The following is a 27,756-nucleotide window of genomic DNA, read 5'->3' as shown; positions in this document are numbered from 1 at the left end:
ACCAGAATATTTACATCAGAAATCAATGAAATTCTTTAATTCAAGTAGGAATTCGACCTGAGATGCTTTCAAATCCAGTTCCTAGCTCAAATCCACAACTTCCTAAGCTTAAGCTTCACAAAAAATTCATCCCAAAGTCCACCAAGAAAACATAAATTCAGCTCCCCAAAACAACACTTCCAATAGAAATCAACAAAGAACTGACTAGAAAACTTACCCTTGATCTTAACTAAGCCTCTGAACACTTGAATTTCTGGCCTAAGATCCTTCAAAAATCAAGCCCTATGGTGAGAGAGAGAGAGAGAGAGAGAGAGAGAGAGAGAGAGAGAGAGAGTGAACCGAATGGGAGAGTGAGCTGAGAGAAATTGATCCTTTTCATTCCTTTCCTTTGTTTTGTCTAGGTGCCTCTAGAATTCCTAGCTCCCACTGAGTATATCCACTTGCCAAAATGACTGAATTGCCCCCTTAAATTAACCTAAGTCCTCAAATATCACCAAGGGTAGTTTAGTCATTTGACATATCCCGCTAAGTCCTCGAGTACACCTAAAAACCCCCGTTAATCCCGACATACTCCAATCATTACTTAATGTCTACCCGATACTTAATAAATCCCAAACTCATATTATATACCCAAAATACCCCTAGGCTGCTCCCGAGCCGGGTATTTGTGTAAAACGCCCTTAACTAGTACTTAATAAAACATTCACATTTTCAATGGTTTATAATAGAAAAGCCACTTATTATAAATGTTTCAGTGGGGCCTTGCTTAAAACACGCAAATTGGGCCCAGAAGTTTAAAAAGAAAATATCAGTTTTATGCAAAGTTCTAAAACAAACAAAAGTTTAAGTCCCACTGACAATTTTAAGAAAAATCTCATTAAACATAACATTATTAAAAATGGCGTTTAAAGTTGATCGTTTCTCATCCATAGGATGCCCCATGCCATATACCAGGACGACAGAACTCCCCACATCACCACGCGTGCCACAGAGAAACCTATTTGCTACCTCGAAGGGAAAGTAATGGGGTGAGCTAAAAGCCCAGTAAGGAAGTACAAACAACAAGCAAGTAAGAATACAACAAATTACAAACACTATCATTCATCTTTATACATCATAGCATCATCATAGAATTGGCATCAATATCATAAACATAAGCATAATGCCACCATCATATCATAAACATCATAACAAAATCATAAACATCACCAAACATCATAACATAATCATAAACAATTCCTTGTAAACATGGCCTGCTAACTTGTCCATGCCACCCTTTGAGGTAAACAAGAGTCTCTGGTCCTTGAATAACCTCGGCGCGTCCGCCCATGGAGTTATGTCTTCATATCCTTAGTAACTCGGGTTACGTCTTCTTTATCCTTAGCAACCCATTTTGATGTGTCGCGTTCATCACGCTAACATCCATTCATATCATACAATATTCATACAAGCCAACATATCATCACATTATGGCATTCATAATTCATAACATTTCATTCGCACAACAGTCTTACCATTCATAATATAACATGCATAAATTCTATCTAACTTCCTTACCTCAGGTCCAAGCTAAGTAAAACCACAACTTCTCAACGAGCCTATATCATAATCAAAACGACATTCCTTAGCTTCACATAATTACTATTTTGCCCTTTCATACAACTCATGTGTGCATGGGCCATGCTTTGTTACACATAAGGTCATAAAAAGAATAATGCTCAGTCTACGTATATTGCATGCATGATCTTTCTATAAAAACTACATGGTTGCATAATAGACATTATTTTGGACATAAAAGTGAATTTGCATGTAACATGCATACGTGGGAATGTTCCGTAAATGTGGCGTTTAAAACGATAATTCCATGCGTCTTACTTCTATCGTTTTAAAATAATAGTCTTGTAGCATATTTTGTTTACCATTGTTTATCTTCTTAAAATTATTAGGTTGATTAAATTTCCCAAGACATTATTTTTATTTCATATAAATAATTTTACTTAGCCATTTAAAATATATGTGATAAATCCATTTATTATTTTCAAATTACAAAGAAATAACCAAGGCTTGAAATTTATTTAAAAAAATACCTATGATTACCATGTTTCCTTAGAAAAAATATCATTTTAATTTTAACTAATAGAATTACATAATTGATGAGAGAAAAACATAAATTTTAAGTGTGGGAAAAATATATTTTGTTGGAATTATTTTTAATACTTAATTTTTATGTAACACAAATTCATATGTGAAAATTAAATAACTATTTAAAACTTTTTAAACTAAACTTTAAGCCAATATTTATGTACGCCTTAAATATGCATGGGTTATTAGCGAGCTGGAAAATGACATAATTATATCAGCCACGTGGAAGCCACCTACCCGGAGCTGCTGTTACAAGGCTCTACCTCTTTAGTTCGAGATAACCAAAGGTTTAGTGCAATTACTAAGGCATCGGGTCAGCAGTGTGGACACCACGAGCTGAGACTACATCAAGCTCGGGGTACGAGCTTGAGTTGACACCTCTGACCTTTTATAAAGTCAACCACGCAATGTAAACGTGCATATATCAGACATCACGTGTCTACTCCATTCCTGAATTCTCAGACACGCAGCATAAACGTGCGTGTTCAGGCACCCACGACTGGGTTGGGCCATGCGGCCCATTATCCCCCTTACCTATTGATTAGACCACACTTCATTGTCAGGTTTTAGGAATTAATTATGAATGTCATAGAAGTGACATGATGGGTAAGAAGGTCACGGGATGACCTCCTTTGCCAACACCCAGGTGCCCTCTCCCTATAAATATGGAGAGCCTGGGAGTTGCAAAGGGTTGGCTTCTAATTTGTAAAGAAATACCCTAAAAAAAATATCAGAGATATATCAATAATATTGGTTGGTGGACTAGGAGGATTTTAAGCTTTGAACCACCTAAAATACTATTCGAGTTATAATTTTCCTTTGAGATCATTCATCTATTACGGTTCATTATTTAGCACTAATCCCTCTCCTTATTCATATAATTATCTGTTGCCGAAGAACCGCGTCAACAGTTTGGTACTTTCATTGAGAGCTGTTAGATTGGTGCTATCGCAAATACCCAACCATGGTAGTTACTCGCTCAAGACATGGTAACGAGGCAGACCAACGTGATGGGCAGGAGGCCCATCATGCCGCCATGTCTGATGATCAGAACCCAGAGGTTCAGCAGCGGCCGGGCAAGCAGCCTCTGGGTCAAGACGACACTGAAAGTTTGGCTCCCCGGCCGCCCAATTCGAACCCGGATTTATACACGGCGACAGAAATGGAGAATGCACAATTGAGGAGTCAGCTGGCGAAAGCGAACCAGCAGATTCAAGAGGTTTTGGCCCAATTACCCCCTCTTACAACCGACGCTAACGTCGGAAAGAGGCATGGTGAGACTCATAAGTCCCGCCGGGGTAATCGATCTAGGCCCAGTCGGTCGGTCAGACCCTCAGCATCAAATTCTACTCCCACGTCGCACGACCGGGAAACCACATTTGAGGAACTTCCTAGGGCCGAGCAGCAGTTCAGCCGATCGGTCTGGACCTCTACTCCCAGCTCACTTCCGCCCTTTAGCGCACCCAGGAGGGCTCGAGGAAGCTTGGGAAGGAGATTTGGGGAGGGCTCGCGATGACAGCCCACCCCGGCCTGCCGTCTTGCACCCCGCTCAGATCGCCGAGCACAGGACGCGGAGGATGGTAGAGCGGAGCGGCCGCGACCTAGCTTGATCCACCCTGATGGGACTAGGATCGCGTCCCAGGTCAGGCATCCTCCTTCACCGATAAGATACCCGTCTCCTCCCCGTCCAGTCCAAGACATTCCGGGTCATGGGAGCAGCAGGAGAAATCCTTCTTCTGTCGGACCTTTCCATCGTAGCCAGGCGCCCAGAGAAGTCCCAAATCCTCATCCCCAGTGGCGGGCTTCGAGCTTCTCAAATGGAAGCTACTGGACCGGGAGTCGTCGAAGTGACATCTCCGGTGGAGACCTGCGCCAACGCCTGAGCTCGGTGCAAAGCCCTCAGGCCGTTCCGAGGGGCAACCTCCGAGATCGTTTAAACTCGCAGAGAGGAGACCCAGTTGGAAATGGCAGTCGTGCTCGCCAAGGGGAAGGCTTGTCTGAAGTACGTGACAGCGGGAACGTCCCATATAACCTATCTCAAGATAGGAGGGGCAATAACCCGCCTAACACGTACCATGGAACCGGAGCTGTTGAACAGCCCCGGAACAACCAAGGAAGTCAGGACCAAACCCTTGAGCGTCTGGCTCAGATGGAGGAGCTGATGAGGAAGCTCTTGTCGGAAAAAGAAAAAGATGAGTATGATTCAGGGGACGAACTCAAACTCTTCGCCCCCAGCATAGCAGCAATGGCGTATCCACCTAGTTTTCGTATGCCTCACTTGTCCAAGTTCAACGGAGACGGGGACCCATCAGATCATCTGGGTATGTTCAACACCTTGATGATGGCCCACAACATTGGTCCCGAGCTGAGATGTTTAATATTTCCTTCCACCTTGACCGGGCTGGCCAGGCAATGGTTCAAGCAGAGTAAAAAGCAATCCATCAGCTCGTGGAAAGCCTTTTCTGCTGACTTTAAAAGGGCATTCCGAGCTTCCCAAGCTGCCTGCGTCAAGGCGGCACCCTGGCAAACGTAAGACAGCAGCCCGACGTACCTTTGAAGGCTTACCTGAGCATATTCGCGAATGTTGCCACTCGAGCCAGAGACGCGGACGACAACTCCAAGTTCATGGCCTTGAGGACTGGGATCCTTGTCGGAGGCGAACTCTGGGAAGAGATACAGAGAAAGGGAGTCAGCACCGTAAACGAATTCCTAAATAGGGCCCAGGGATGGATTAACCAGGAGGAGGCGTGAGCATCAGCCGTGGGAACCAGCTAGGCCTCTGAGCAGCCTGCTGAAGTGGGAACGGATGTCGTGGCAGTGACATAAACCGTTACGCAGAATAACCAGTTTGGTCGGGGCAAGAGAAAAGGGAGAAGCGAGGGCGACCAGCACGACCCAAAGAAGAACAAGTCCGTAGAAAAATTTAAGCCGGTCTATGCGACTTATACCGAGCTCACGCACACTAGGGAGAACATTTTCCTAGAAAATTCTGCTCGCCTCCCCTGGAAGAAGCCGGAACCGTTGAAGCACCAGAAGGGTAAGTGAGACCCTTCCAAGTTTTGTCGGTTCCACAACGACATTGGCCACAACTCTGATGATTGTAGGCATCTGAAGGATGAGATCGAGACTCTCATCAGAGTCGAACCCTTGGCTCAGTATGCGCGGAATAGAGTTCCCGCCGGCCATCCAGCTCTGGAGGTTCCAATAAGTCAGCCCGGGTCTCGGATAGATCAGGACGTCCCTCATCCTGTGATAGGAGGAGAGATCTCCACTATCTCCGGTGGCCCCCATCTGGCTGGCACGAGCAGAGGTGCCCAAAAGAGGTACGTCAACGAACTTAAGGCTCATAATGGAGTGGAGTTCGTCCCTGAGCAGCATCTCCCCAAACATCAGCGATTGGAGAGGCAACCAATCATATTCACCGAGGAAGATGCTAGCCACGTCTAGTTTCCTCATAACGACCCTCTGGTCGTAGCTGTTCAGCTCGCTAACTGGAGGGTTAGGAGAGTACTGGTCGATAATGGGAGCTCGGTAAACCTACTATTCCGGTCTACGCTGGAAAAGATGGGTTTATCTGTCACCGAGCTGAAAAGCCACCTCCATGATGCTATACGGATTCTCTGGAGAAGGGTCGGCGGCAATAGGAATGATTGAGCTGGTGATCACCTTGGGAGAGGGACATCGGACAGTCTCGAAACTCCTCGAGTTTGTGGTCATCGATTGTCCCGCCGCGTACAATGCTATTTTGGGCCGACCTACATTGATAGCGTTCGAAGCCATAACCTCCATCCGCCACCTCGCGATAAAATTCTCCTCTTCGTCGGGGATATGCATGGTCCGTGGCGATCAACTTGCTGCCAGGGAATGCTAAAACATTTCTATGAAGGGAAAATTAAAACCCGGGAAGTTAACGATGACCGTCCAGAGCGGGAATGAGGAATCTCAGGAACTTGTGCCTAGTCCTGAGATTGAAAAACCTCAGAATGCAAAAGGGGAGAGTATCGTCTTAAATGATGATATCGACCCCAGAATAGGCGAGGATAAATCCGAGCTCCAAGCCATCGAAGAGCTCGAGGAGGTAAATATCGATCCACAAGATCCCTCGCGGGTGGTAAAGCTTGGGAAAAATCTATGTAGCGAAAGGAAGGCGGAGCTGATTAAGTTTCTGCAGAAGAATCTGGACGTGTTCGCATGGTCTCATGAAGACATGGTGGGGATCAGTCAGAGCGTCATCATGCACACCCTCCACTTGGATAAAAGTGTGCCTGCGAAATCCCAGAAACAAAGGCGCCTAGGAACAACCCGAGCTGAGGCCCTAGAAGAGGAAGTAGCCCGGCTCTTAAAGTGCGGCTTTATCCACGAGGCAAAGTTCCCGATCTGGGTCACAAATCCTGTATTGGTCCCGAAGCCCAACGGGAAATGGTGGACTTGCATCAACTTCTTCGATCTGAACAAAGCCTGCCCCAAAGATTGCTTCCCCTTGCCAAGGATCGACCAATTGGTAGACGCCACGGCGGGGCACGAGCTCATGTCCTTTATGGATGCATACTCAGGCTATAATCAGATCGCCATGAATCCAGCGGACTAGGAGCACACTAGATTCAAGACCCCAACTAACGTTTATTGTTACAGGGTCATGCCCTTTGGGTTGAAGAACGCCGGAGCTACGTACCAGAGGTTGGTAAATAGGATGTTTGCCAACCAGATTGGGAAGAACATGGAAGTGTATGTTGACGACATGCTGGTCAAGTCGAAAACTGCCGATAACCATGTTTCCGATCTGGAGGAATTCTTTAAGATATTGAGAGAATACGACATGAGGCTTAACCCCCAAAAATGTACTTTCGGGGTCGCGTCAGGAAAGTTCCTGGGTTTCATTGTCAATACCAGGGGAATAGAAGCAAACCCCGATAAGATTAGGTCGCTACTCGAGATGCCCTCACCTCGGTCACGAAAGGACATTCAAAGTCTGACAGGAAGGGTGGCGGCCCTTAATCAGTTTATTTCTAAATCTACCGACAAGTGTCTGCCATTCTACAACCTGCTCCGGGGAAATAAGAAATTCGAGTGGACCGAGGAATGCAAACGTGCCTTCCTCGACCTGAAAGCATATTTAACCGAGCCGCCCATATTATCCAAACCAACGGCAGGAGAGCCTCTTTTCCTTTACCTAGCTGTCACGAAAGATGCAGCTAGCGCCGTATTAGTCCGAGAAGAGGACCGATCTCAAAAGCCAGTCTATTACATCAACAAGAGGCTTCTCATAGCTGAATCCCGGTATCCATTGATGGAGAAGATGGCTTTCTGTCTCATTACGGCCTCCCAAAAGCTCAGGCCGTATTTCCAGTCCCACTCAATACACGTCATAATCGATCAGCCTTTAAGGCAGGTTTTGCAAAAACCTGAAGCATCGGGACGTTTGTTGAAGTGGGCTATTGAACTCAGCCAATTTGAGATTTTGTACATACTGCGAACTGCAATAAAAAGCCAGGCCCTGGCTTATTTTGTGGCAGAGTGCACAGGATTCCGAGAAGATCCTGTAGAAGAGTCAGCCCATGCCTCCTTAGCCCAGGCCTCCTTGGTCCAGGCCTCATGGAAGGTCTTCGTAGATGGCTCGTCTAACGAGAACGGCTCCGGGGCTGGAATCATACTGATATCCCCAGAAGAACATCGATTCCACTCGGCGTTGCGATTCAGATTCAAAGCATCCAACAACGAGGCTGAATACGAAGCTCTACTGGCTGGGCTAAGGGTGTCCCAGGAGCTGAAGGCCAGCTCCGTCCATTGTTACAGTGATTCCCAGCTCGTGGTAAACCAAGTGTTAGGGGAATACCAAGCACGGGGAACCAAGATTGCTGCTTACTTGGCCAAGGTAAAGAAAGAACTGTCTGCATTCGAGCGTGGCTCAATCGAGCAGATACCTCGGGAGCAGAATGCCAACGCAGACGCCTTGGCAAAGCTCGCTACCTCTGGGGAGACGGAGAATTTGGGGTTAGTGCCGGGAGAGTTCTTGGAGAAGCCAAGCATAGAGGAAGTCAGGGCGGAGGTCGAGATGATCGACGCCAGACCGACCTGGATGACCCCCATCCTTGAATATCTGACAGCAGGAAAGTTACCTGAAGAGAGAAATGATGCAAGGCGGGTACTTTACCAGGCTCCAAGGTATACAGTCATAGGTGGGATATTATATCGGCGTGGACACTCTCTACCTCTCCTACGGTGTGTTCTGCCAGGCGAGGCGAAGACCATTTTGCAGATGGTGCACGAGGGTTTCTGCAGAGATCACACTGGGGGGCAAAGCCTGGACCCGAAGATATTAAGGCAGGGATATTACTTGCCCACTCTGTCAAAGGACTCGATCTCCTAAATAAAAAAATGTGACAGGTGCCAGCGATTTGCCATAGTTGCCCGAGCTCCCCCGGTCGAACTGAAGATGATCTCGTCCCCGTGGCCATTCGTGATCTGGGGGATTGACTTGGTTGGTGCCCTCCCTACTGCAAAGGGAGGAGTTCATTACGCGGTGGTAGCTATCGACTACTTCACCAAGTGGGCAGAAGCAGAGCCCCTGGCAACGATCACTTCAAAAGGAGTCCTCGACTTCGTGGTCAAGAGCATTATCTGCCGATTCGGGCTGCCAAAGAAGATCGTATCAGATAACGGGACGCAGTTCGATAGTGACCTCTTCACCGAATTCTGTGAGAGGCACGACATTGTTAAGAGCTTCTCCTTCGTGGCCTACCGCCAAGTCAATGGGCAGGTCGAGGCCATTAATAAGACACTAAAGGTAAGCCTTAAGAAAAGGTTGGACGAAGCCAAGGGAGTCTGGCCAGAACAGCTCCCCCAGGTATTGTGGGCATACCGGACCTCGCATCGAACGCCGACGGGTCATACTCCTTTCTCCCTGGATTTCAGGAGTAAGGCAGTCCTTCCTGTCGAAGTAAAGGTAGCCTCGCATAGAGTCCAGGCATTTGACCAAGACCGCAATGACGAATTTCTCTACGCGTCCCTCGACCTGATTGATGAAAGACGAGAAGATTCACAGCTACAGCTTGCGCATTATAAACAAAAGATCACTCGTTATTTTAACTCAAAGGTCAGGAAACGCGCCTTTAGCGTTGGTGACCTAGTCCTCAGAAGAGTCTTCCTAGCCAGTAAGGATCCCAAGGACGGAGTATTGGGACTGAACTGGGAAGGGCCCTACCAAATAACTGAGGTCATAAAAGAAGGAACCTACAAGTTAGCTCAGCTTAATGGAGAAGCAGTCCCGCGAACTTGGAACCCTATCCATTTGAAGAAATATTACCAATAATATCTTTGTAAGGCTTAATCAGAAAAGCCATCTTTTGTTTATTAAGTAATGAGAATTAAATCTTTCTACATTATTGTATATATTTGTGGATGTAGCATCAAGTAACCACGAAAGACCCTTTCCTAATTACTTGAGGGGCATATGCCTTGGATATAACCAGGCCGTCCTAAAAACTTAGAAGTTAGTTCAAATTGATTGATCGATGTTTTTCTTAAAAAGCACGAGATATCGATAAAGGATTAACGTGAACTAAGTTGTATCCTGGATATAACTAGGTCGTCCTAAAAACTTAGAAGTTAGTTCAAATTGATTGATCGATGTTTTCCTTAAAAAGCACGAGATATCGATAAAGGATTAACGCGAACTAAGTTGTATCCTGGATATAACCAGGTCGTCCTAAAAACTTAGAAGTTAGTTCAAATTGATTGATCGATGTTTTTCTTAAAAAACACGAGATATCGATAAAGGATTAACACAAGCTAAGTTTTCAAATTAATGCCCTGGATACAACCAGGTCCTAAAACTTAGAAGTTATTTCATATTGGTTGATCGATGTTTTTCTTAAAAAGCACGAGATATCGACAAAGGATTAACACGAGCAAAGTTTTTAAATTAATGTTCTGGATACAACCAGGACTTAAGTCTTAGAAGTTGGTTCGGGTTGATTAACATGTTTTTTCCTAGAAAAGCATAAGATGTCAATCACAACACCAACAGAAACTAAGTTATCACCAAATGCATAGAAGAGAAGTAACCATAAGGTCGGGGCAAAAATATGTAAATAAATTGAAATAAAGTTGGGGATACCAATTGTTTCGAGGATAAAAACCTCATAATATAAAGTTACAAATAAAAAAAAAAGTAAATGATAAAAGGAAAGGAGAAAAATCCTAAGCCCCGCTAGGCCGCTCTGATGAAGTCACCCCCTCGCCATCCTGCTCGGTGACAGTGGAAGTCTCCTCGGTCTCGGAGGGCACCTCTTGTTGAAGGCGAGCCTTAAACTTCTCCAAAAAGGACCACCACACGTCCGGCCCCAGGAAGGAGAAATCACCATCCGGGTTGAAGACCCAGCAGTGGTACAACATGGCCTCCATGGAGGAGCTGGAAGCTGCCCTCTTCGCCGCCAGAGCAGCCCTGACCTCCTCGATCTCGACCTTCGCAGAATCTAGGGCGGCCCGAGTAGCCTTGGCCTCCTTGAGCTCGATATTCACAGCGTCTAGGGTAACCCTGGTGGCTTCGGCCTCCTGCAGCTTGGTCCGGGATGCCTCCAGCTCGGTGCGCAGCAACCGAAGCGGCTTGCGCGACCCTCTCATTTTCCCAGCAACCGAACCGAAGTGGTCCGGGATGCCTCCAGCTCGGTGGGGAGCAACCGAAGCGTTGGCAAGACCAAAAGTTAATAAGGCAAGTGCCTTAGAAAAAAAAAAGAGAAACAAACAAACAGGAAGAACTAGTGGCAAAGCCAACTTACCGTGAGGGTCATCACATTCTCGGGGCTCCTTGTCTCGATCTCCCGCAAATCCCTCGAAGTGGTGTTGTAGCATTGGTCCACCATGTAGGTTGCGGTTTCATAGACCGTCCCCCTAAAGACCTTAGGAACTTTCTCTAAGGCCTGGGGGTTGACCGGGATGCGCACACTAGGGGTTGGAGCTGACAAGGTCCCAGTGAGCGCCTCCTGTTCCCGAGTAGAGACAGGAGGTCGGGGGGGAGGTGGAGCCATCATCTTCTCCATTGTAGGAGGGGGTGGAGGCACTTTCTCTAGAACAGCAGGGGCTTGGTTTTTCCCCTTAGCAGGAGACTTGGAGGTAGTCCCGACAGCTTTCTTCACCATCCGGAGCCTCTTCACCATGGGCCCGGAAAGGCCCGGAGGAAGGATTTCCTCCAGGGAACATAGCTCGAAGATCATTGTCCCCGGGCTGCGACATCTCCTCGTCTGAAATAAAGACAGCAAAGCATTAATATACATGTAAAAATATTTGTGCAAAAAAAAAAAAAAAGTAGAGCTTAAGTATGTATTGAGAAGGGTCCTACCCTCTGAGCTATAGGAGGAATCTATTGTCACGACCTCTGGCCCCAGAGCTTCTACGGGGGAGTCTAAGATAATGACTTCATGGGCTAGAGGAGGCTCTGGATCCGGATCCGCCTCAGGACTGGACTCTTCTACGTACTGCCTAAGACCCGGAGCTACTACACCCTCTAGGAGGGAGGGCCACGATCTAAGATTGTTCTCGTACTCCTCAAAAAAGGCCGACCTAAAGGCCAGGGTGTTATCTACTACTATAGTACCCCTAGGGCGGCTCATGTCATAACACAACACGAGCTGGTCGACACATTGGAGTAGGGTGAGGTCGCAGTCTGGGTCGTTTTGGTGGCGGTGAACGGGTTGGCTGGGGTTAAACCTAGCAAGCCGTAGGTTTGCGGTGGCCCTGTCTAAGTCCCTAAATAAATAAGGGTTACCTTGGCCGGAGGGGCCGGCTGCTGGCCCGAACTGGGTCCTCTCCGTATTGACTTCCTGGGCTACCTCCAGAGCCCGCTTTCGGCGCACGAGGGGCACCTCGTCCTCATCCTCATCTGCGGCCTCCTCCTCGAGGATGGGTGCCATCTCGCGAGCAGCGGGGATGGTCCGCGGTCTCCTCAAGGCCAGAGTCTGGCCCGGGGATATTAACTTACATGCCAGCATCGTCTCGTCAGACACGAGCTGGGGGTAATCTTTTTTACTTGGGGGGAGCCCCGTCAAGGTTTCGTATTGACCCCCAAGGGTCACTAACTTGGCCGTCCTCGCGAAAATAGCTGCATGATAGTTTCTAAGTTAGAAATGAATAAAAAGAGGCTAATCAGCAACCAACTTACGAGCTGAAGATAGAAGGACCTTACGAGGACGGTTGAAGTAATGGTATTCGCAGTTGCGAAACCCCTTTGACATGAAGAATTGATCCTTGAAGTCATTGGGGTGGCTGGGCAGCTCGATGACCGCAGCCAAATTGGGAAAACGAGTCAGGTAGTAGAACCCGTCACCTCGCCCCCGTTGCTCCGGGCTGGCTTTGAGGAAAAAGAAGTAAAGGATGTCCGCCGGTGTGGGGACCTCCCATTCCTGCTTCAGGAATAAATACTTCAACCCTGCTAACAGACGGTAGGAGTTAGGGGGGAGCTGGAAGGGGGCCAGTTTCACGTAATTTAAAAAATCCGCGAAGTACTGGTCCAGTGGGAGGAAGGCCTCGGCCTTGAGATGCTCATCGCTTCAGGCAGCGTACTCCTCGTCGAGCGGCGCGCAGCTCCGCTCGCCCTCAAGGGGAGGTCGGGCGTCCCGGGCGCCCCTCCCTATCTCAATATTATGGGAAAGCATAATTTCATTAACTTTTTCCTTGGGTGGTGACCTTCGAGGTGATCCTCTCTGCCTCAAAAAAGGCGTTGGGCCCCACCTCGACCTCCTTCTCCACGGTGGGACCAAAGTTGGGGATCGGGGAGTTTGTGGCCACCTCTTTCCCCTTACTGGTTTGCTGGGAAGACGAGCTGCCAGCACTCTTCTTGGGTGCGCTCTTCTTGGGTCCCATCTGGTCGCCTAACGAACAAAGAAGAAAATTTAGAAAAGGCGATCTAAGCATTAGAAAGAATCTAGCGCGAAGGGTTTCCTTTACACGGGTTGAGGTAATCTCAGCCCACGGCAAGTGAGACCACGCAGTTCTATGAACACACGCTTGTTCTCCCAACGGGTCCCCGATTACTCGAAATCCGTGTGTCAGGAGGGTCAGGATTAAAGTTTTCCTTGGATGGAAAGTTTCGGTAGGCAAAACCACCTGTGAAGCGTGTCCCCTAAGCTACCCAGTTTTTGCACCCTAGAAACTGGTTGTTCCAAACAGGCATACAAATTTTACCCAGAAAATCACCCCAGAGTTGTATCCTATGAGTCATGCTCCTAAGCAGTTTTTCCTACGGTCGATACCCCTAGGATGAAAACCTACGCATAAAATACCAGCAAAGAAGAACAAAAGACAAACAACCTACTGCATACGACTAAAGAGAAAGTTTACCTAAGCAAGAGAAAAGGAAAACATTTAAAGCATGCAACAAACGGAGGGCTTACATAAATTTTTTGCTGTGTAAAGACTGAAAGGAGCATCTGGGTTGAAATCCTGTTGGAATCGCTGGTACCGGAGTCACGAAAGAGCCTTCGTGTCTGAACTTCAGGAACGTTGGGAATAGTGACCGGAAGAAAGAAAGGGTTTTGAAATTGAGAAGAAAGAAGAAGATGAGAAAAAATTCAAATAAAATGGTGGCTCATGCGAAGGGTGGCCAGCCTTATATATACGTAAAAGGCCAAAGGATGAGGGTCGTTCGATTGTCTTGATGTGGGATACGAGGATCACTACTCCAAAGACGAAACGACGACCGAAGATAGGCTAGGCCATTTAATGCGGTTCTCGGAAGACGGACCGTCACCAACCACGATGCTCCACGTATCCGATACCAGCGTAATGGGCGGGATATGAAGAGTCCACAAAGAAGCCTAAAAGTCCCCACTGTGGCCCCAGGTGACGTCATGTGCCACGAGCAGGGGCTTGGGGGGCAAATGTACGCTCTAAATATTCACAGGTTATTATCGAGCTAGAAAAGGGCATAATTATATCAGCCATGTGGAAGCCACCTACCCGGAGCTGCTGTTACAAGGCTCTACCTCTTTAGTTCGAGATAACCAAAGGTTTAGTGCGATTACTAAGGCATCGGGTCAGCAATGTGGACACCAAGTGCTGAGACTACATCAAGCTCGGGGTACGAGCTTGAGTTGACACCTCTGACCTTTTATAAAGTCAACCACACAATGTAAACATGCATATATCAGACATCACGTGTCTACTCCATCCCTGAATTCTCGCACACGCAGCATAAACGTGCGTGTTCAGGCACCCACGACTGGGTTGGGCCATGCGTCCCATTATCCCCCTTACTTATTGATTAGACCACACTTCATTGTAAGGTTTTAGGAATTAATCATGAATGTCATAGAAGTGACATGATGGGTAAGAAGGTCACGGGATGACCTCCTTTGCCAACACTCAGGTGCCCTCTCCCTATAAATATGGAGAGCCTGGGAGTTGCAAAGGGTTGGCTTCTAATTTGTAAAGAAATACCCTAAAAAAAATATCAGAGATATATCAATAATATTGGCTGGTGGACTAGAAGGATTTTAACCTTTGAACCACCTGAAAAACTATTCGAGTTATAATTTTCCTTTGAGATCATTCATCTATTACGGTTCATTATTTAGCACTAATCTCTCTCCTTATTCATATAATTATTTGTTGCCGAAGAACCGCGTCAACAATTTAAAAATCACAAGTGAATTAAATCCAACATTTTTCTTAATCTAATTAAAGAAAATCATAACTTGTAAAATAACCACTCATATTATATAAAAAATACCACTTTTAAATTTTACCATAGTTTTGGTTATTTATTTATTTCAAAATACCAATCAAATTCATTTTATTGAAACACACTTTACATTTTTAAATAAAAATCCCAGCAATCAAATTTATCATTAAAATCACCATCCTTATTTTTAGAACTCATATTTCCTCAAAAAATATAACAAAAAATCTGTAAGTAATTATTTGTGCAAAAACATCATTTTAATTGTAAATTAGAGCACCATTTTATTTTCACAAACACCACATATCATTAGAGTCATTCTCATGGATACCTATCATTATTTCATCAATCTTTTCACCATTTAATCACAAAATCAGCAAGGATAAATCACCATGAATTTTATCTTTTACCTCATGCCTCATAAAATTCATACAAGATCATTCATGTTTCATTAACACAATAATCCTCAAATCCTAACATGCTCTTATTATACAAATAATTCAAAGAACACAACTAACACATATTCATATACAACCTTATAAAACCTTGTTCTTTTTCTAATGAGTTCATGCATGCAACCCAACAAAATAATAATACAACATGCATGAATAACATAACACAAATCTACATATATGCTTTTATATTAAACCTAACATGTTCCTATTATTTTTCATGCATACCATAATATATTAATACAAAATCTCATATACACCCTATCATGTTTCTAGATTCACAATTGATTTAAAACATATAAGAAAACAATTATGCTTGAACATCATCCCTAGGCCGAAACACCTAGGATACCCAACAATAATTGACACAAAAACCCCATCTATATACACATGAAACCTAGCATGTTTCTAACATGTAAATGTGACACAAAATAAAACAGCCCAATTTTCCCAAACCACATAGGCCGAAACATACATACATAAAATGGTAGAATATCATCAACATCATATTTCAATAATCATCTCATTACACATATTATGAACATACAAAAAAAAAAAAAATCAAACCAACACCATAAACCCCTACCCACGCCTAGATCAATCTCCCATGCATCAACATATTGAAAAATATCCACAAATCTAATAACTCAAGAGAACACCATAGCATTAGGGGTAGAGATTCAATACCTCTCTTGATTGTAAACTCAAGAACACAACTTGATCAACACCCAAGTGATAATCACCCTTGAATACCCTAGGATTTTTGAAACCCATGAAGAAGAAGAACATAGAAAAAAAGACTTAAGATGATGGGGAAGATAAACCTTAATCTAAAGAAAAATAACAAGGAACCATAAGAAAACCATACCTAGGACCTCCTTCTTCTTCTTCTTTTCTCCTCCACTTTCTCTCTCTTTCACGCCTCTTTCTCGCTCTCCTTCTCTCTAATTTCGGCAGCCACAAGCAAAAGAATGCCAAGGCTTCCATACTCTCCTATTTATAGCCTCTAGTGACCTAACCTTAAGAAAAGGACTCAAGTGTGAAAAGCCAAATTCCTATCCCATAATTTAAGCTAAATCCCATCATTTCCTCTTCTTACACCTCACCTAAACCCTTATCCTAATGTGAACCAAATCAAAAATCAACCTTGTCATCTTTTCCTACAAGATGACAACTTATATTTCTTTTCTTTTCTATTTTCTTTTCTTTCATAATTAAAAGGAAAAATGCTCAAGACTCACATTAGGTCTAGATTCATACTACCCTTTCCTTTTTCTATAATGGGAACAATAACTAAATAAATTAATAAAAGAAAAATAAAACACATTCACATACACACACACACATTTCGGCACACACTTAAAAATAAAATAAAAAAACCTATTTTAATCACATCAATTGTCACACTTATTTAAAATGTAGCACAAATAGTAAAATAAACAAGTTACACAATTATTCACATATTAAAAATAAATAATCAAACAAACAATTAACAAATTTAAATTAAAAAAGATTATACCAAACAATTCTAACAATTAAATAAAATAACAAATAATTAAATAAAACAAACAACAACTAAATAAAATAAACAACATTTAAATAAAACAATTCACCACACTTAACACTTAAAATAAAATAAAACACCAAAAATTTTAATAAACTAAATTTTTTTTTTGGTGCATTACAATTTGACCTTGTTGTGACTTTCCAGCTAAACTGCTCCCTAGGACTGTCTCGGATCGTGCATCACCATTATATCACCACTTACATGTGGTGTCAATCATAATATACACAAATATTGCATTTATGTCCTCAGCGGGCTAAAATTACAAACATACCCCTAATAACCAAATGGGGCCCACATGCATATTTAATTCACCTAACACATGCATTTCTAATCACATACTTATCAAATTCACATATTAACATAATAAATCAATTATTGCCCTCCAGGCACGCTAATCAAGGCCCTAAGCCTTATTAGCAAATTTGGGACACTACAGGGGTCATTTTCGCTGAAGTATCTTGGAGTTCCTTTGAGACCAACCAAATGGAAGGCTACTGACTGTGACATTATTCTTAAGAAGATAAGGCTTCGGCTGAATTTCTGGGCTAGTCTTCATCTTTCTTATGCTGGTCGGGTTCACCTAATTCACTCTATTTTGTTGGGAATTCGCAACTATTGGATGGGTATTTTCTTGTTGCCTCAGAGTGTTGTTAGAGACATTGATCGGCTCTATAGAATTTTCCTTTGGGGAGAGAAAGGTACTAGAAGTAAGTTTCATTTTACTTCCTGGGAGCATGTGTGCTGTCTGAAATCTTTTGGAGGGCTGGGTTTTAGAGAGAGGCCGTCTTGGAATAGGATCATGCTTGCTAAGCACATTTGGGCTATTTCTTCTAAGCAAGACCAATTATGGGTTAAATGGGTGAATAACATATACTTAAAAGGGGAGAGCATTTGGGACCATGTGTTAAAGCAAGATTCTAGCTGGTATTGGCAGAAGTTAATCAAGTTGTGTAGCTCTTTATCTAGCAATGTTTTGTAGATTGATGTGCTGAATGGTACGCTTCATTTGGGCAGTCTGTACAATTTGCTTCTTACTTGTGAGAAGATTGATTATGAGATTTTTGTTTGGTGCAAAATTTCAGCCCCTAAACATAGATTTATTTTGTGGCAAGTTGTTAATAGTCATCTTCTTACTAGAGATTTGCTCCATTATTGTCGTTTGAATGTTGCCTCTATTTTATGCCCGGTTTGCGCTCAAGTTGAAGAGAGTCATTCTCACTTATTTTTTGATTGCATCTTCTCCAAGAGGATCATGCAGCAAGTTTATGGCTGGCTTGGAGAGTTGATTTGGCCTGAGAAGTTTGAAGATTGGCTTGTGTGGATTACTGGTAGAAGGGGCAGTTGGGTGTTCCAAATTGTGGCCGCGACTCTAGCTGCCACAGTTTATTTCATTTGGTTAAATATGAACCTTTGTTGCTTTGATAATAGTTGTTTTACTATTCTTAAAATGGATAGCTTGATTCGGTTCACTGTAAAAACCAGAGTTCTTAATCTTAGTTCTAGGAAGTTATCTTCTAGAGAGAGGCAAATGATTGAGTATGTTAGTTGCCTGTAATCTGTTGGGGCTTTCTTACTCTTGGCCTGTTTGTAGTTCTTTGGTTGTTGATCAATAAAGTTTTCTTTCTGATAAAAAAAAACTTCACATAAAGTTATAAAAGAATAATCTCAATTCTACTAGTGAATCATTAATGTATGCAAAACAAAAATCATGCATTCAATTAAATGACGTATATTTGAATGTAAATCTAATCTTGCGTGTAACATGCATACATGGGAGGGTTCTTTAAACTCGCATTGAAGTTGTTAAACTCTACTTGTTTATTTTATTGCCATTTTCTTAAAAATTTAGCAAGAATTTGTTTTCCAACTTGTTAACATTACTATATCACCTCATTAGGTGATATGGTTTTATTCTAGATTTTATTTTCAAAATATTTTATTTTTAACTAACCTTTTAGTTGTATTTGCATCAAATTAATAAAATCCCATTTATTATTTAAAATATATAAAAATTAGCTCATGACAATAACTTTTTTTCTCCTCACAAAATAATTAATTTTGAAAAATTTAATTAATTCCATAAAATACTCCAATTCAATATAGCAAAGTCAATTAAATAATATATATATATATTATCCTTGAAAAATTTAAGAACTCAATGTCAATTTTTTTTACATCTTAGTCAAAAATATATAAAAGTTGAAAAAGTCCAACTATATTCCTATTTATTAAATAAATTCTTTGGTCACCTTTTAAAATTAATTTTACTTAATTATTTTGTAAATAAAAAATACATAAATATAAATGAGAAAAATACAAAGAACATATAAATAATCAAAACAACAATAAGGTTTGAGATTTCCATTACCTCATTGGTCTAGATTAAGACTCAAGAAAGAAAAAAAAATGATGATCACCCTCTTATCACCCCTAGGGTTTTCGAAACCCACAACAAGAAAAGACAAAAAAAAAATGCTCTTAGAATTACGAAGAAGAAGAAAATGAAAATAACACTAAGAACCAACATGCTCACCCTTAGGAATTTCGAAATAAATTTCTTTCTTTTCCTCTTTCTTATTTTCTTTCTCTCATTCATTATTTCTTTCTTTCTCTCTCACATACTCAGTCTCTCTCTTTCTCTTTTATGCAGTCGGCCACATTGAGCCCCAAGGCTCATTCCCTTTTTTTTTTTCTTTTTCCCTAGAGTCTAATTATCTAGGCTAATGTGAAAAGGAAACTAACCAAATCCCATTTCCCTTAATTCCGTCTCCCAAATCAAGGCATTAAGATCATTGACTTATCAAATAAATAAATAAAAAGAAACCAATTTCCTTTCCCCTTGGCTGCTGTCCATCCTCACTCTCTCTCTCTCTGTTTCTCATTTCGGCCACTTAGGCCATTATTCTCTGAATTTCCAACTTTCCAATTACACACAAGTTAACTACCAAAAACTCACCTTTTTAATTTCTTATTTTAATAAATAAAATAAAAAGGAAGAAAAATAATACACTATGCATGGAAACTAAGGCATGCCCACCATGGATACCATGCACATGTCCTCACACAATTTCTCAAGACCACTCTACTAATCATGCACCTTAATGTATACAATTAAAACTCATGGAAATTCACAAAATAAATCAATTAATAATTTAATTCACATAATTACTACCCAAAAATTCAAATAATACTCACCTTTAGGTCGTGGTACATCTTGCTACATCCCGGATGCAAAAAGTAGAGTGTCGTATTTGCCTCTTTCATAATACTTGCCTTAATATCATCATCATTAAGCACACATATCCTATCCTTGTGTCATAGAAACCCTCCTTTTGACATAGAAAAGTCATTGTTACTGCTTTCTTGTACCAGCACACTGGTTTCATTAGAACTTCCTCTACTTTATGCCCTTCTCTAATCTGTTCTAGTAGGGTGGACTGTAGATTGAGGTTTGCTAGGCCTCTTATTACTAACTCAATTCCAGCACTAATGATCTCCATTTGCAAAGGTGCCTCTATTATGCTCAGAGCTGAGACACTTCGATGTCCCTGCCTGCTCAATGCATCGACCACTACATTGGCCTTGCTTGGGTGCTACATAATTTCACAATCATAGTCCTTCATTAGTTCTAACCACCTTCGTTGCCTCATATTCAACTCCTTCTGGGTGAAGAAGTACTTTAGACTCTTATGATCGGTGTAAATTTCACACTTATCCTCATAAAGATGGTGTCTCCATATCCTTAGTGTGAACACCACTGCTGCTAATTAAAGGTCATGGGCAGGATATCTCTGTTCATAATCCTTGAGCTGTCTCTAGGCGTAGGCTACTACCTTTCAATTTTTCATCAACACACATCCCAAGCCATTCTTGGACGCATCACAATACACCCCATTCTTTTCCCCTTTAGTGGGAACACAATGGATCGGTGCAAAGATTAACTTATCCTTCATAGTCTAAAAATTCTCTTCACACTTCTTAGTATTGGTGAACTTCTAATGTTTACAAGACAAATTGGTCAAGGGTGTGCCAATCTTGGAGAATCCCTCGAAAAATTTCTAATAGTACCCAATTAATCCTAAGAAGCTTTGAACCTCTGAGGCATTCTTTGGATGGGGTCAGTCTCTAATGTCCTTGATCTTAGTGTTAGGAGTGTGTCCTAAAAGCATGTAAAGACTGTTGTTTTTTCTGTGAATAAATAAATACAATGGTTTATTATTATTGTCATATTTAGATTTTTAAATTATTGTTTGAATAATTTTGTAAATATCATAAAAATTCCATATTCATTATTGAGGATGTGATCTTGTATTAGTACGAGAGAATTAAGATCACATGAATGAATAAAAATAGTCAACAACAACAAATTAAAGTTATGGTATTCTTTAATTGGAGTTGTAAGTACGGTTTATTGAGTATCATAATGATACAAATAATCTAGATTCAGATTATTGATGTGGAAAGACATCTCGGTAAATGTGCTTTATATAATATGATTATATATGACATGGACCGATATGAATTAAAGTCTTTATCCAAAAACCATTTAACAATAAAGACTTGTAATTCATATCATAACAGATGATCATTTATAGATCAACCTAAATCCTGAGTGTTCATGAACTCCTGTTCATGTTTATTAAATCTTTTGATTCATTCGTTAAGGTCTCTTCAAAGAATGAGGCTAATGACTTTTGTTTTGGAGATTTAATATCATGGATGGCTGGGAACATGTATCAACAATACAGAATCTAATCTTTCCTAACGGATCGTATATTAGTTCCCTTAAGGGTTAATTCTGGAACTGAATAATTTTGAGCTCAAATCTATAATTAGAATATAGATTAATTATTCACTAGTGAATTAATGGTACTTAAGGAATAAAAAGTAAATTAGAAAGGTTAAATGGTAATTCTCCCATTCTAATTTATGAACTAATTAATTAGAGGGTTGAACTATTGTAAGATGGTTATATCAATGGACAACTTAGGAAAAACATTTCTGTAATTAATTATTTGATTTATCAAAAATATAATTAATTTTGAATTAATTTATTTTTGGGATTTTTGGTATTTAAATAATAATAAAAATTGGGAAAAATCACATACCTCCACAGGCATGTGGTACACATGTGGCACAGTGCACATGCACTGTGCCACACGCATAAGAGATGGTCTTAGTCTCTTGATTCCACAATTTTAGTTATTTAAATATTAAATAAATAATGAGATATTTTAATATGATTAAAATATTATTATTTAAACAAAAATCTGATAACTGATCAGTTATTTTGAATTTGTTTAAAATAACAAATATTTTAATATATTGAATATTATTAAATATGATACATCAGTTTTTACAGAACGTAAGTTTTCAGGGATAGAAAAATATCTATGATTTTCTCAGAGAAAAGAGAACAATGACAAAAACAAAAGTCATTGTTCTTCACAAAACCTAGGTCCAAACTTTATCAGATCTCATGTGTTGAGAACATCTGATAAATAGTTATTGCCTATTATTTGTATAGCGAGCCCACACTCGTTCTTTGTGTGCCTGAGAACATTTTGGAAGATCTTGGTGTGAGATCTCAAGGATTCAGCCATACGAAAAGATAGCAGCAAGGAAGGAGCTGAGGTAATTTTTCTATTCTTGTCCTTGATTCAATATATATATATGAGTGTGAAGAAGTAGATCTAGAAATCTTATGGGATTAATCTGACAATTTGATTGTTGTTCCGCTGCGCATAATCTCTGATTTGATCAATAAAAACCAACACTTAGTTGGGTCCACTGCTATTCCATTCTTGGACGCTATATGCCCTCAAAAAATTACTTGTTCCAACCAAAATTCACAGTTTGACAACTTAGCGTAAAGCTGATGCTCTCGTAGCCTATTGAGCGTCAACCTCAAATGCTCCTTGTGCTCGTCCCTAGTGTTTGAGTAAATAAGGATATTGTCTACATACATTACAACTAATATTTCCAAAAAGTCCTTAAATATTCTATTCATCATGTCCATGAATGTCACTGGGGCATTGGTGAGTCCAAAAGACATCACTAGGAACTCATAGTGCCCTTAGTGGGTTCTAAATGCTGTCTTGGGAATATCTCCCTCCTTTACTTTTAATGGATGGTACCTGGATCGTAGAACAATCTTAGAGAACACTGATGCCCCTTGCAGTTGGTCAAAATGGTTGTCTATCCTAGGCAAAGGATACTTGTTCTTGATTGTGACCTTATTGAGGTCTCGGTAATCGATGCACATTCTCATGCTCTCATTTTTCTTTACAAACAGTACCATTGCCCCCATGGAGAATGACTAGGTTGAAGAAACCTTTGTCCAACAACTCTTGTAATTGGTTCTTAAGTTCTTTTAACTCTAAAAGTGTCATTCGCTAGGGTGCCTTGGATATCAGTGTTGTTTCTGGTGCAAGTTCGATCATAAATTTGATTTCTCTGTCCGGGGGTAAACCTGGTAAGTCCTCGGGAGACACTTCTAGAAACTCACAAACTATATGAACATTTTTTGGTTTCATTTCGGTCTCTCTGGATTTATCTACAACACTTTCCAAGTATGCTGAATAACCATGCTGCATCATGTTTCGAGCTTCCAACGCTGATATGATAGGTGTTCAAAATCCTGTTAGTTATCCGTTAAAAGAGAAGGATTCACCTTCATTTGGTTTGAACTCAACTGTTTTCCTTCTACACTCTATAGTAGCTCTGAACTTAGTTAACCAGTTCATGCCAAGAATTACATCATAATCCAACATCTCTAATTCTATGAGGTGTGCTGGACATTCCCTTCCCTCAACTACTATTGAGACTGATTGTAACCACCTGGATGACAACATATTCTCTCCTGATGGTAACAATGTTTTTCCAATATTTGCGGGTTCCCTACTTTTCTTTCTTCCCCATAGAGAAGCTATTCTTAAAGAGTTTACAAGGAAATCCTAGTTTACCAATTACATTTAAAACTATATATGAATGAGCTGCTCTTGAATCAATGAGGGGTCTAAAAATCATACTAGAAATAGAGAGTTGACTTGTGACAACGGTGTTATTGTTGGCCGCCTCTCCTAGATTCAAAGCAAAGACTCTAGCTGACACTAGGTTGCCATTGTTGCCTTGCCCAGCTCTTCCCCTCCACTGTGGGCAATCCTTCTTCGGGTGACCTATCTGACTGCATTTGTAACACTTGTTTGTGCCTACCTGACATTCCTCTAAATGTCAACATGAGCATTTAGGACAGTTGAGGTACTCAACTTTGTGGTTCTGATAGTTTCTGCAGTTATGACCATTGTTGTGACTGTTGTGATTGTTATGGTTGTTACCATTTGGGGTTGTGGTTCTTGGCTTCTTATCAATGCAACTACCCTGACCCTCTTGGGCCTTCTTCTTATTGCTCTCTTGGAAGGCCTTGTTTTTGTTGGCCTCCCTTCTTGCAACATTGTCTTTCCATATACATTCCTCTAAGTACTCTATATCAAGGACCTTGTATAAGATCTCAGCATAACTAACTACTTTAGCATTGGTCATCTTCACATCTATAGTAATCATGGGATTTAACCCTTTCACAAACCTTTTGACCCTCATGGTCTCTGTAGGAACAATTTCAGGAGCAAACCCTACCAACCTATCAAACTTCTAGGCATACTTTGTGGCAGAAAGGCTGCCCTGAGTCAATGTTAAGAACTCGTTGACCTTGGTTGCTAGTACAACCATAATGTAGTACTTCTTGCTCAACACATGAATGAAATTTTCCCAAGTCATGGTGTTCAAGTCACATGTTAGCTTCACCACATCCCACCAGATTCTGGCATCCATCTTGAGTAAATGAGCAGCACATGAAATCCTTTGTTGATCATTCAACTCCATATGAACAAAGCTGGCCTCAACCGACTTCAACCAATCATCAGCCACCATAGGGTCAGGTTTTCCTTCAAAGTTCGGGGGAGACTGTTTCCTAAAGCACTCATAAACCAGCTCAAATCCATAACCCATTTGCATTGGAGCAGGTGGAGGTACTGGGGGTACTTGTTGTATGGGAGGCTCAGGATGTGCTAATGATACTTGTGGGGCTTAGGGCACTTGCTGAGCACGAGCTAACTCTTCATCCCTCTGTCTCAATTGTTCTCTTAATCTTGCTACCTCTATAGCTAAGTCCACAGCTGGGGCTGCTTGTGGCACTTCGATGCCAGGGATTTCTACTAAAGTTCTGTTAGTAGAGGCGCCTCTACACTGGCTCTAGCGGCTCTTGTGCCTCTCCTTCAAGTATACATGTTGATATTCCAAGGCACACAAAAGAAACCATCATAAGAGGAGATAATTCACATAGTGGTTAATCACTTTAGAGTTTTTAATTGCACGGATTGTTATGCATACTCATATCCATTCAAAATCCAAAAATTGCAAGGAGAAATTACTAAAAAAATATCCATAACATCCCATTATTAGAAAAATATCCAAAAAGTCTCGAAGGATTTCAATTTATTATAAGTAATAAATTTTCCAAGGATTTGGAAAAAGAAATGGACTTTAATCCTCCATTGTGGACTCGTCCACGGAGTCATGATAAAAAATTTCCTCAGAGATGTGGAAATAATCTGGGGCGCTAGCCTTGTCCCTTAGTCTATCACTCACTTCTGGTATGGCGAATAGTGCCTCTCGATGTGCTGTTTCTCACTCCTGATGGATCACCATCTGCTCATGCTCTTCTAGATTCCCATCCTCATATGGAGTGAGGAATGTTTCCATCCTGTAGAGCTCATAGCCATTCGCAAACTCAAATAAAGTGTATCAGAAGGTGGAAAATCCTAAATCATCCTGTCTTATGTCATGCCATGCTTCAGCCAATTAGAGAAGATCCTTGGGAAATGTAGCTAGCGACTCCCTTACCACCCAGTAATGTTTAATGGGCCAGATCAGTGCTCCTCTTTTGTTGATTAAGCCTTTCATGCGCTCGCATACAACCTTGGTTTTTTGGAGCACAATACTCCTCCAATCAGCATCCTTGTCAACACGAACCCTTGGAATCTCTCAGCTCTTCTTGAGAAGTTGTTTTCTAGTTTTTCTAATTATAGCAAGCATACTTTCTACTCTGCAATCATAATAGTAACAACTTAAAAAAAAATAAAGTAAAATGAATCAGAAAAGGAATACACTTACGACACAGTGAGATGAGGTTTTCCCCACTCTTTAGCATGAACGACTGTCTCTGATACCATTGTGATAATGCCCTATGCTACTTTATTTGCAAGCAACGACTACTTGATAATTATTAAGAAAAATACCATAATTATGAAAACGTTTCAGTGGGGCCTTAATAAAACATGCAACATGGGCCCGTTTGTTTAAAAATAAAAGTATAATATCTTTTATGCAAATTCAAAACAAAAGTTTAAAGTCCCACTGTAATCGCAAGAAAACATAGATAAACTCCATAAAATGTTCTTGTCATTAACTAGATTGTTTTCTGTTCATTAGAGCCCCATGACATACATACTCGGACCCAAGAACGCCCCATGTCACCATACGTTCCAATGAGAAACCCTATTGCCTAATTAAAATGGGAAAAGTAAAGGAGCTGAGCTAAAAGTCTAGTAAGGAAGTACAAACAAAACAAAACAAAAATTCACATAAGTACAATACAAAACTATTCTCATCGTACATAAGCTTAAATAGCATATCATAATCTCATACTCTTTATCTGAATATTTCATCATAACAAATAAAGTAAACAATTCTATGAGGTAGCCAGTAGATCATAAACTCATAAAAATTCTAGCTAACTTCCTTACCTTAAGTCCAAGCAATTTAAAGAGCGGGATACTTCATAATGAGCCTAGAATCACAATCAAACACTCATCTCAATATCAAGTAAAACTAAGCATATTATACAAGCATACCCCATGTGTGCATGGGCCATGGACATGTGGCATAGGTTTGCACCACAACTATAACATACAATAATTTTACATAAAACCATAAAAGAATAATCTCAATTCTACTAGTGAATCCTTAATCTTTGCAAAAAAAATATTATGCATTCAATTAAATGACGTATATTTAAACGTAAAACTAATATTACATGTAACATGCATACATGGGAGGGTTCTTTAAACTCGTCTTGAAGTTGGTAAACTCTACTTGTTTATTCTATTGCCACTTTCTTAAAAATTCAGTAAGAATTTGTTTGCCAACTTGTTAACATTACTATATTACCTAATTAGGTCATATGGTTTTATTCTAGATTTTATCTTACAAAATATTTTAATTTTAACTAGCCTTTTAGTTGTATTTGGATCAAATTAATAAAATCTCATTTAATATTTAAAATATATAAAAATTAGCTCATGACAACAAATTTTCTACCCTCACAACATAATTAATTTTGACAAAATCAATTAATTCCATAAAATACTCCAATTCAATATAGCAAAATCAATTAAATAAAAAAGTATATATATATATTAACCTTGAAAAATTTAAGATCTCAATGTCACAAAATTTTACACCTAAGTCATAAATATATAAAAGTTTGAAAAGTCCGACTATATTCCCATTTATTAAATAAATTCTTTGGTCACCTTTTAAAAATAATTTTACTTATTTATATCGTAAATAAAAAGTGCATAAATATAAATGAGAAAAATACCTATTTAAGTATGGAATAATCACATTTATCATATATAAAAATTAAGGCATAAATCATTAATTCATATTTTTGATATCTTTTAATTAAAAGATATTTTCCATAATATTAAGTAAAAATCAACAAGCATGTTATCACATAGTATTTTAAAAAAAATACTCTCATGGTTCTTTAAACAATTTTCACAAGTTAACCTAACATGTTTCTATGATTGAACCAAATTTAAGAACACATTTAAACATGCAAGACTAACACAATTCACAAC

At 40.7% G+C, this 27,756-nt stretch overlaps 1 long non-coding RNA gene across 1 annotated transcript; it reads right to left on the bottom strand.

The window, feature by feature from the left end:
• Positions 1-956: 956 nt before the first annotated feature.
• LOC133784108 (uncharacterized) lies at positions 957-16,971 on the bottom strand. Its single transcript, XR_009871135.1, has 3 exons — positions 15,955-16,971; positions 1,558-1,598; positions 957-1,008 (listed from the first exon to the last, which is right to left on the bottom strand). It is a non-coding gene; the product is annotated as an uncharacterized LOC133784108 (long non-coding RNA).
• Positions 16,972-27,756: the final 10,785 nt, after the last annotated feature.

This window comes from Humulus lupulus, chromosome 6, assembly GCF_963169125.1.
Source record: "Humulus lupulus chromosome 6, drHumLupu1.1, whole genome shotgun sequence".
NCBI classification, from domain to species: Eukaryota; Viridiplantae; Streptophyta; class Magnoliopsida; order Rosales; family Cannabaceae; genus Humulus; species Humulus lupulus.
Note: the sequence above shows the minus strand (reverse complement) of the source record. Positions and strands in the feature narration are given on the sequence as shown.